This window comes from Triticum aestivum, chromosome 2D, assembly GCF_018294505.1.
Source record: "Triticum aestivum cultivar Chinese Spring chromosome 2D, IWGSC CS RefSeq v2.1, whole genome shotgun sequence".
NCBI classification, from domain to species: domain Eukaryota; kingdom Viridiplantae; phylum Streptophyta; class Magnoliopsida; order Poales; family Poaceae; genus Triticum; species Triticum aestivum.
The window spans coordinates 475723378-475732301 of NC_057799.1; positions in this window are offsets into that span (position 1 = coordinate 475723378).

An 8924-nucleotide genomic window follows, 5' to 3' on the forward strand; every position below is an offset into this window, starting at 1 on the left:
ACTCTTACGTGAGACAGGTTCCACCGACTGACATGCACTTGATGCATAAGGTGGCTAACGGGTGTCTGTCTCTCCCACTTTAGTCGGATCGGATTCGATGAAGAGGGTCCTTATGAAGGGTAAATAGCAATTGCCATATCACCATTGTGGCTTTCGCGTAGGTAAGAAACGTTCTTGCTAGAAACCCATAGCAGCCACGTAAAACATGCAACAACAATTAGAGGACGTCTAACTTGTTTTTGCAGGGTATGCTATGTGATGTGATATGGCCAAAAGGATCTGATGAATTATATATATGTGATGTATGAGATTGATCATGTTCTTGTAATAGGAATCATGACTTGCATGTCGATGAGTATGACAACCGGCAGGAGCCATAGGAGTTGTCTTAATTTATTGTATGACCTGCGTGTCAATGAAAAACGCCATGTAATTACTTTACTTTATTGCTAACCGTTAGCCATAGGAGTAGAAGTAATAGTTGGCGAGACAAATTCATGAAGACACGATGATGGAGATCATGATGATGGAGATCATGGTGTCATGCCGGTGACGAAGGTGATCATGCCGCGCCTCGAAGATGGAGATCAAAGGCGCAAGATGATATTGGCCATATCATGTCACTTTATGATTTGCATGTGATGTTTGTCATGTTTACATCTTATTTGCTTAGAACGATGGTAGCATAAATAAGATGATCCCTCACTAAAATTTCAAGAGATGTGTCCCCCCTAACTGTGCACCGTTGCGAAGGTTCGTTGTTTCGAAGCACCACGTGATGATCGGGTGTGATAGATTCTAACGTTCGCATACAACGGGTGTAAGCCAGATTTACACATGCGAAACACTTAGGTTGACTTGACGAGCCTAGCATGTACAGACATGGCCTCGGAACACAAGAGACCGAAAGGTCGAACATGAGTCGTATAGTAGATACGATCAACATGGAGATGTTCACCGATGATGACTAGTCCGTCTCACGTGATGATCGGACACGGCCTAGTTGACTCGGATCATGTATCACTTAGATGACTAGAGGGATGTCTATCTGAGTGGGAGTTCATTAAATAATTAGATGAACTTAATTATCATGAACAAAGTCAAAAGGTCTTTGCAAATTATGTCGTAGCTTACGCTTTAGTTCTACTAAGATATGTTCCTAGAGAAAATTTAGTTGAAAGTTGATAGTAGCAATTATGCGGACTGGGTCCGTAAACTGAGGATTGTCCTCATTGCTGCACAGAAGGCTTATGTCCTTAATGCACCGCTCGGTGTGCTGAACCTCGAGCGTCGTTTGTGGATGTTGCGAACATCTGACATACACGTTTTGATGACTACGTGATAGTTCAGTGCGTAATGTTAAACGGTTTAGAAGTGAGGCACCGAAGACGATTTTGAAACGTCGCGGAACATATGAGATGTTCAAAGGGCTGAAATTGGGATTTCACGCTCGTGCCCACGTCAAGAGGTATGAGACCTCTGACAAGTTTCTCAAGCCTGCAAACTAAGGGAGAAAAAGCTCAATCGTTGAGCATGTGCTCAGATTGTCTGAATACTACAATCACTTGAATCGAGTGGGAGTTAATCTTCCTTAAGAGATAGTGATGGTTCTCCAAAAGTCACTGCCACCAAGCTACTAGAACATCGTGATGAACTATAACATATCAGGGATAGATATGATGATCCTTGAGCTATTCGTGATGTTTGACACCGCGAAAGTAGAAATCAAGTAGGAGCATCAATTGTTGATGGTTAGTAAAACCACTAGTTTCAAGAAGGGCAAGGGCAAGAAGGGATACTTCATGAAACGGCAAATCAGTTGCTGCTCTAGTGAAGAAACCCAAGGTAGAACCCAAACCCGAGACTAAGTGCTTCTGTAATGAGGGGAACAGTCACTGAAGCAGAACTATCCTAGATACTTCATAGATGAGAAGGCTGGTAAGGTCGACAGAAGTATATTGGATATACATTATATTAATGTGTACTTTACTAGTACTCCTAGTAGCACCAGGGTATTAGATGCCGGTTCGGTTGCTAAGTGTTAGTAACTCGAAATAAAAGCTGCGGAATAAACGGAGACTAGCTAAAAGTGAGATGATGATATGTGTTGGAAGTGTTTCCAAGGTTGATGTGATCAAGCATCGCATGCTCCCTCTACCATCGAGATTGGTGTTAAACCTAAATAATTGTTATTTGGTGTTTACGTTGATCATAGACATGACTGGATTATGTTGTTCATTTAAGAAGAATAATGGTTACTCTTTTTATTTGAATAATACCTTCAATGGTCTTGCACCTAAAATAAATGGTTTATTGAATCTCGATCGTAGTGATACACATGTTCATGCCAAAAGATATAAGATAGTAATGATAGTACCACATACTTGTGTCACTGCTATTTGAGTCATATTGGGATAAAACACATGAAGAAGCTCCATGTTGATGGATCTTTGGACTCACTCGTTTTTTAAAAGATTGAGACATGCGAACCATGTCTATTGGTATATATGCATGAAGAAACTCCATACAGATGGATCATTTGGACTCACTTGATTTTGAATCACTTGAGACATGCAAATCATACCACATGGGCAAGATGACTGAAAGGCCTCGTTTTTAGTGAGATGGAACAAGAGAGCAACTTGTTGGAAGTAATACATTTTGATGTGTGCAATCCAATGAGTGCTGAGGCACGCAGTGAATATCATTATGCTCTTACTTCACAAATGATTTGAGTAGATGCTAAGTATGTTTACTTGATGAAACACAAGTCTGAATTATTGAAAGGTTCAAGTAATTTCAGAGTGAAGTTGAAGATCGTCGTGACAAGAGGATAAAATGTCTATGATATGATCATAGAGATGAATATCTGAGTTACGAGTTTGGCACACAATTAAGACATTGTGGAAATTGTTTCACAACTAATACCGCCTGGAACACCATAGTGTGATGGTGTGTCCGAACATCATAACTGCACCCTATTGGATATGGTGCATACCATGATGTCTCTTTTTGAATTACACTATCGTTTATGGGTTAGGCATTAGAGACAACCGCATTCACTTTAAATAGGGCACCACGCAATTCCGTTGAGACGACACCGTATGAACTATGGTTTAGAGAAACCTAAGCTGTCGTTTCTTAAAAGTTTGGGGCTGCGACGCTTATGTGAAAATGTTTCAGGCTGATAAGCTCGAACCCAAAGCAGATAAATTCATCTTCATAGAATACCCAAAACAGTTGGGTATACCTCCTATTTCAGATCCGGAAGCAAGGTGATTGTTTCTAGAAACAGGTCCTTTCTCGAGGAAAAGTTTCTCTCGAAAGAATTGAGTGGGAGGATGGTGGAGACTTGATGAGGTTATTGAACCATCACTTCAACTAGTATGTAGCAGGGCACAAGAAGTTGTTCCTGTGGCACCTACACCAATTGAAGTGGAAGCTTATGATAGTGATCATGAAACTTCGGATCAAGTCACTACCAAACCTTGTAGGTTGACAAGGATGCGTACTACTTCAGAGTGGTACGTAATTCTGTCTAGGAGGTCATGTTGCTGGACAACAATGAACCTACGAGCTATGGAGAAGCGATGGTGGGCCCAGATTCCGACGAATGGCTCAAGGCCATAAAATCCGAGAGAGGATCCATGTATAAAAAACAAAGTGTAGACTTTGGAAGAACTACTTGATGGTCGTAAGGCTGTTGGGTGCAGATGGATTTTAAAAGGAAGACAGACAATGATGGTAAGTGTCACCATTAAGAAAGCTCGACTTGTCGTTAAGATGTTTTCCGGCAAGTTCAAGGAGTTGACTGCGATGAGACTTTCTCACTCGTAGCGATGCTAAGAGTCTGTTGGAATTATATTAGCAGTTACTGCATTATTTATGAAATCTTGCAGATAGGATGTCAAAACATTGTTTCCTCGACGATTTTCTTGAGGAAAGGTTGTATGTGATACAACCAGAAGGTTTTGTCAATCCTGAAAGATGCTAACAAGTATGCAAAGCTCCAGCAATCCTTCTAAGGATTGGAGTAAGCATCTCGGAGTTGGAATGTACGCTTTGATGAGATGATCAAAGATTTTGGGTTTATACAAAGTTTATGAGAAACTTGTAATTCCAAAGAAGTGAGTGGGAGCACTATAGAATTTTTGATGAGTATATGTCGTTAACATATTGTTGATCAGAAATGATGTAGAATTTCTGGAAAACATACAGGGTTATTTGAAAAGTGTTTTTCAATGCAAAACCTGGATTAAGCTACTTGAACATTGAGCATCAAGATCTATAAGGATAGATAAAAAACGCTTAATAGTACTTTCAAATGAATACATACCGTGACAAGATTTTGAAGGAGTTCAAAATAGATCAGCAAAGAAGGAGTTCTTGGCTGTGTTAGAAGGTGTGAGTATTGAGTAAGACTCAAGACCTGACCACGGCAGAAGAGAGAGAAAGGACGAAGGTCGTCCCCTATGCTTTAGACGTAGGCTCTACAGTATGCTATGCTGTGTACCGCACCTGAAGTGTGCCTTGCCATGAGTCAGTCAAGGGGTACAAGAGTGATCCAGGAATGGATCACATGACAGCGGTCGAACTTATCCTTAGTAACTAGTGGACTAAGGAATTTTCTCGATTATGGAGGTGGTAAAAGTGTTCATCGTAAAGGGTTACGTCGATGCAAACTTTGACACTAATCCGGATGACTCTGAGTAGTAAACCGGATTCGTATAGTAGAGCAGTTATTTGGAATAGCTCCAAGTAGCGCGTGGTAGCTGCATCTACAAGATGACATAGAGATTTGTAAAGCACACACGGATCTGGAATGTTCAGACCCGTTGACTAAAAACCTCTCTCACAAACGATATATGAACAAACCCCATGGGTGTTCGATTCATTACAATCACATAGTGATGTGAACTAGATTATTGACTCTAGTGCAAGTGGGAGACTGTTGGAAATATGCCCTAGAGGCAATAATAAAATGGTTATTATTGTATTTCCTTGTTCATGATAATTGTCTATTGTTCATGCTATAATTGTATTAACTGGAAACCGTAATACATGTGTGAATACATAGACCACAACATGTCCCTAGTAAGCCTCTAGTTGACTAGCTCATTGATCAATAGATGGTTATGGTTTCCTGACCATGGACATTGGATGACATTGATAACGGGATCACATCATTAGGAGAATGATGTGATGGACAAGACCCAATCCTCAGCATAGCACAAGATCGTGTAGTTCGTTTGCTAAGAGCTTTTCTAATGTCAAGTATCGTTTCCTTAGACCATGAGATTGTGCAACTCCCAGATACCGTAGGAATGCTCTGGGTGTACCAAACATCACAACGTAACTGGGTGGCTATAAAGGTGCACTACAGGTTTCTCCGAAAGTGTCTGTTAGGTTGGCACGAATCGAGACTGGGATTTGTCACTCTGTATGACGGAGAGGTATCTCTGGGCCCACTCGGTAATGCATCATCATAATGAGCTCAATGTGACTAAGGATTTAGCCACGGGATCATGCGTTACGGAACGAGTAAAGTGACTTGCCGCTAACGAGATTGAACGAGGTATTGGGATACCGACGATCGAATCTCGGGCAAGTAACATACCGATTGACAAAGGGAATTGTATACGGGATTGATTGAATCCCCGACATCGTGGTTCATCCGATGAGATCATCGTGGAACATGTGGGAGCCAATATGGGTATGCAGATCCCGCTATTGGTTATTGTCCGGAGAGATGTCTCGGTCATGTCTGCATGGTTCCCGAACCCGTAGGGTCTACACACTTAAGGTTCGGTGACGCTAGAGTTGTTATGGGAAATAGTATGTGGTTACCTAAGGTTGTTCGGAGTCCCGGATAGGATCCCGGATGTCACGAGGAGTTCCGGAATGGTCCGGAGGTAAAGATTTATATATGGGAAGTCATCATACGGTCACCGGAAGTATTCAGGGGTATGCCGGTATTGTACCGGGGCCACCGAAGGGGTTCAGGGGGTCCATCGGGGGGGTCCACCTGCCCCGGAGGGCCTTATGGGCTGTAGGTGGAAGGGAACCAGCCCCTAAGTGGGCTGGGCACCAACCTCCCCCTAGGGCCCATGCGCCCAGGGTTGGGGGAAACCCTGGAGGGGGCGCCCCCCTTGACTTGGGGGGCAAGCCACCCTCCCTGGCCGCCGCCCCTCCCACCAGATGGGATCTAAGGGGCCGGCCCCCCTCTCCCTTGCCCCTATATATAGTGGAGGGGTGGGAGGGCAGCCGCACCCCTGGCCTGGCGCAGCCCTCTCCTCCTCCAACTCCTCCTCCTCCTCCTCCTCCGTAGTGCTTAGCGAAGCTCTGCCAGAGAACCACGAGCTCCATTGCCACCATGCCGTCCTGCTGCTGGAGTTCTCCCTCAACTTCTCCTCTCCCCTTGCTAGATCAAGAAGGAGGAGACGTCCCCGGGCTGTACGTGTGTTGAACGCGGAGGTGCCGTCCGTTCGGCGCTAGATCGGATCTTCCGCGATTTGAATCGCTGCGAGTACGACTCGATCAACCGCGTTCTTGTAACGCTTCCGCTTAGCGATCTTCAAGGGTATGAAGATGCACTCCCTCTCTCTCTTTGCTAGCATCTCCTAGATTGATCTTGGTGACACGTAGGAAAATTTTGAGTTATTGCTACGTTCCCCAACACATCTCCTCCGGGAGCACCTGCAGGCGGAGGAGCAGATCGCCATGGAGCGGGCGGAGCAGGAGGCGCTGCTCGACTTGTACTGCTCCGCCTGCGAGGGTCGCCTCGAGCGCCGGCGGTACCGCATGCGGGTGGCGGAGGCTGCGGCCACCTACAAAGTGGGCGATGAAGCGGGCGAGGCGCTGTTTGGCGATACCGAGGACGAGGCAGAGGACAATGTCGGCTCCGACGAGTCCCCGCTCCACTGGCGTCGACGAGGCCCTGCTCCGCTGAGGCCCCGTGGCACCAACAACGAGGCAGAAGACACTGCCGGCTCCGTCGAGGCCTCGCGCCGCCGGCACCGAGGTGGAGGCCCTACTCCGCCGAGGCCCCGCCCCACCAACAACGAGGCAGAGGACATCGCCGGCTCAGCCGAGGCCCTACCCTGCCGGCAACGAGGGGGAGGATTTCCCTCGCTCCGCTGAGGCGCCACCCCGCCGGCAACGAGATAGAGGACATCGCCGGCTCCGTCGAGGCCCCGCCCCGCTGCCAACGAGGTCGCCACACAGAAAACGAGGAAGAGTAGAACACGGTAGGTCGCCGCCGCTCGGGTCCAAGTAAGGCCACCGCTGCTACCCTCCGGTTGAAGCCAAGCTAGGCGGGTTGACCATTGACGGCCGATTAGCTTCTTGGCGGCGACGTGGAGTCGGAGAGCTATGTTGGAGAAGGACGTTGCTTCTACTTAACTGCTGGTGCGGTTGGCTCACTCACACGTGGGCCCAACAAGCATCTGGGCCACATGTCAGTGACGCAACTGCACCTGCAGTTAAGTCACTGAAGCTCAGTCCGCTGGAGAAGAAGCTTCTGTTCGGCTCAGCCGGACACAGGTGGGTAGCTTCGGTTAATTAATTATACCTCCAGCGCACCCCTTTTTAGTTGATGAATGTATGAAATGTAATGAAATCCGGCATGTTTATATGAAATCCGACCGTGCATGAATGAATTTAGTTTGATTAGTTCGAATTCTTGTATCCCTGGCATTGGATGAAGATGCAAAACAAAATGTACTAGCATTATTCCCGGGGTGATCACCTCGTTTGCAGCAGTTTCACATGTACTCCCTCCGGTCCTTTTTAGTCTGCATACAAGTTTTGTCTGCAGTCAAAGTATCTCTACTTTTACCGGAGTACAAAGAGTTTGAGCGGCTTTTTAGCGTTCCTGTACATTACAATCAAACACACAGGCCTGGCAATTCATAGAGAACATTCAAAACAATCGATGATTATGCATCTCAGTGATTCACATGTTAGAGCCAATATTTACTTTACAACTAAAGAATAAAGAAAAATAGATCGACGCTGCTGACAGCAAAGGGCGTCCCATTCAAAAATATCAAACGCATGTCTTCTTGCTAACATCAATGAGCAAAATTTGACAAGGTTGTCCCATTCCAAAATGTCAAATGCTTGTTGTTTTTCTACATCAATGAGCAAACTTTGACAAGGTTTTTCCATTCCAAAATATCAAATGCCTACGATTGTGGAATGGGTAGGGTTTGCCATCAGTTCGGACAGTGACACGGCAGCTCGTGCTAAATAAACCAGCTGTTCTTTTTGTGCAGTTCCACCAAAATCAACCAAATTCGCGCGTAACTTGTATGATTTCGCCCTTATATGTTGCAACGCCTTGAACATATCGGCACCTCCTTTCTTGTGGTGGAAATGAATGATTTGATGTATTCATAAACATTTTTTGCAGTTCCCATTGAAATCAAGCTGAGCACCCCTGTTTGCACAAATATAAAAAGGTGATTAGTATAAAGCAAACTGTACTATGAATTGACAGTTTAAACAGGCACCTAGCAACATGGTCCATGTAGAGCACACTTTAAAAAAATGGAACTCACCAGAAAGAATCCTAGAACAACATTGTACTTGCGCATCACAGCAAGAAGATGGAGATATGTCAGTCCTTCTGAGCTGAAGTTAGTTTGGTCTTGTGGGGAGTAATGTAACCATCCTTCAACTGCTCCTTCTGATGAGAAGATAGACAGGGCTTCTTCATCCTAGCATAATCGGAACTAGTCACTTCACGTACTCTGTATTCTTCTTCAGAGGAAGATGATCCTGTTGTGCAAAGACAAGAGGACAACTGAATGCTAGCATCTCTGTTTGCTCGGAAAAAAGGAAATGAAATATTTAAAACAGCACAGATGAAGCACTTCTCAAGGACAGTACCACTTTCTCATGACAGTATCTAAACAGTAGCA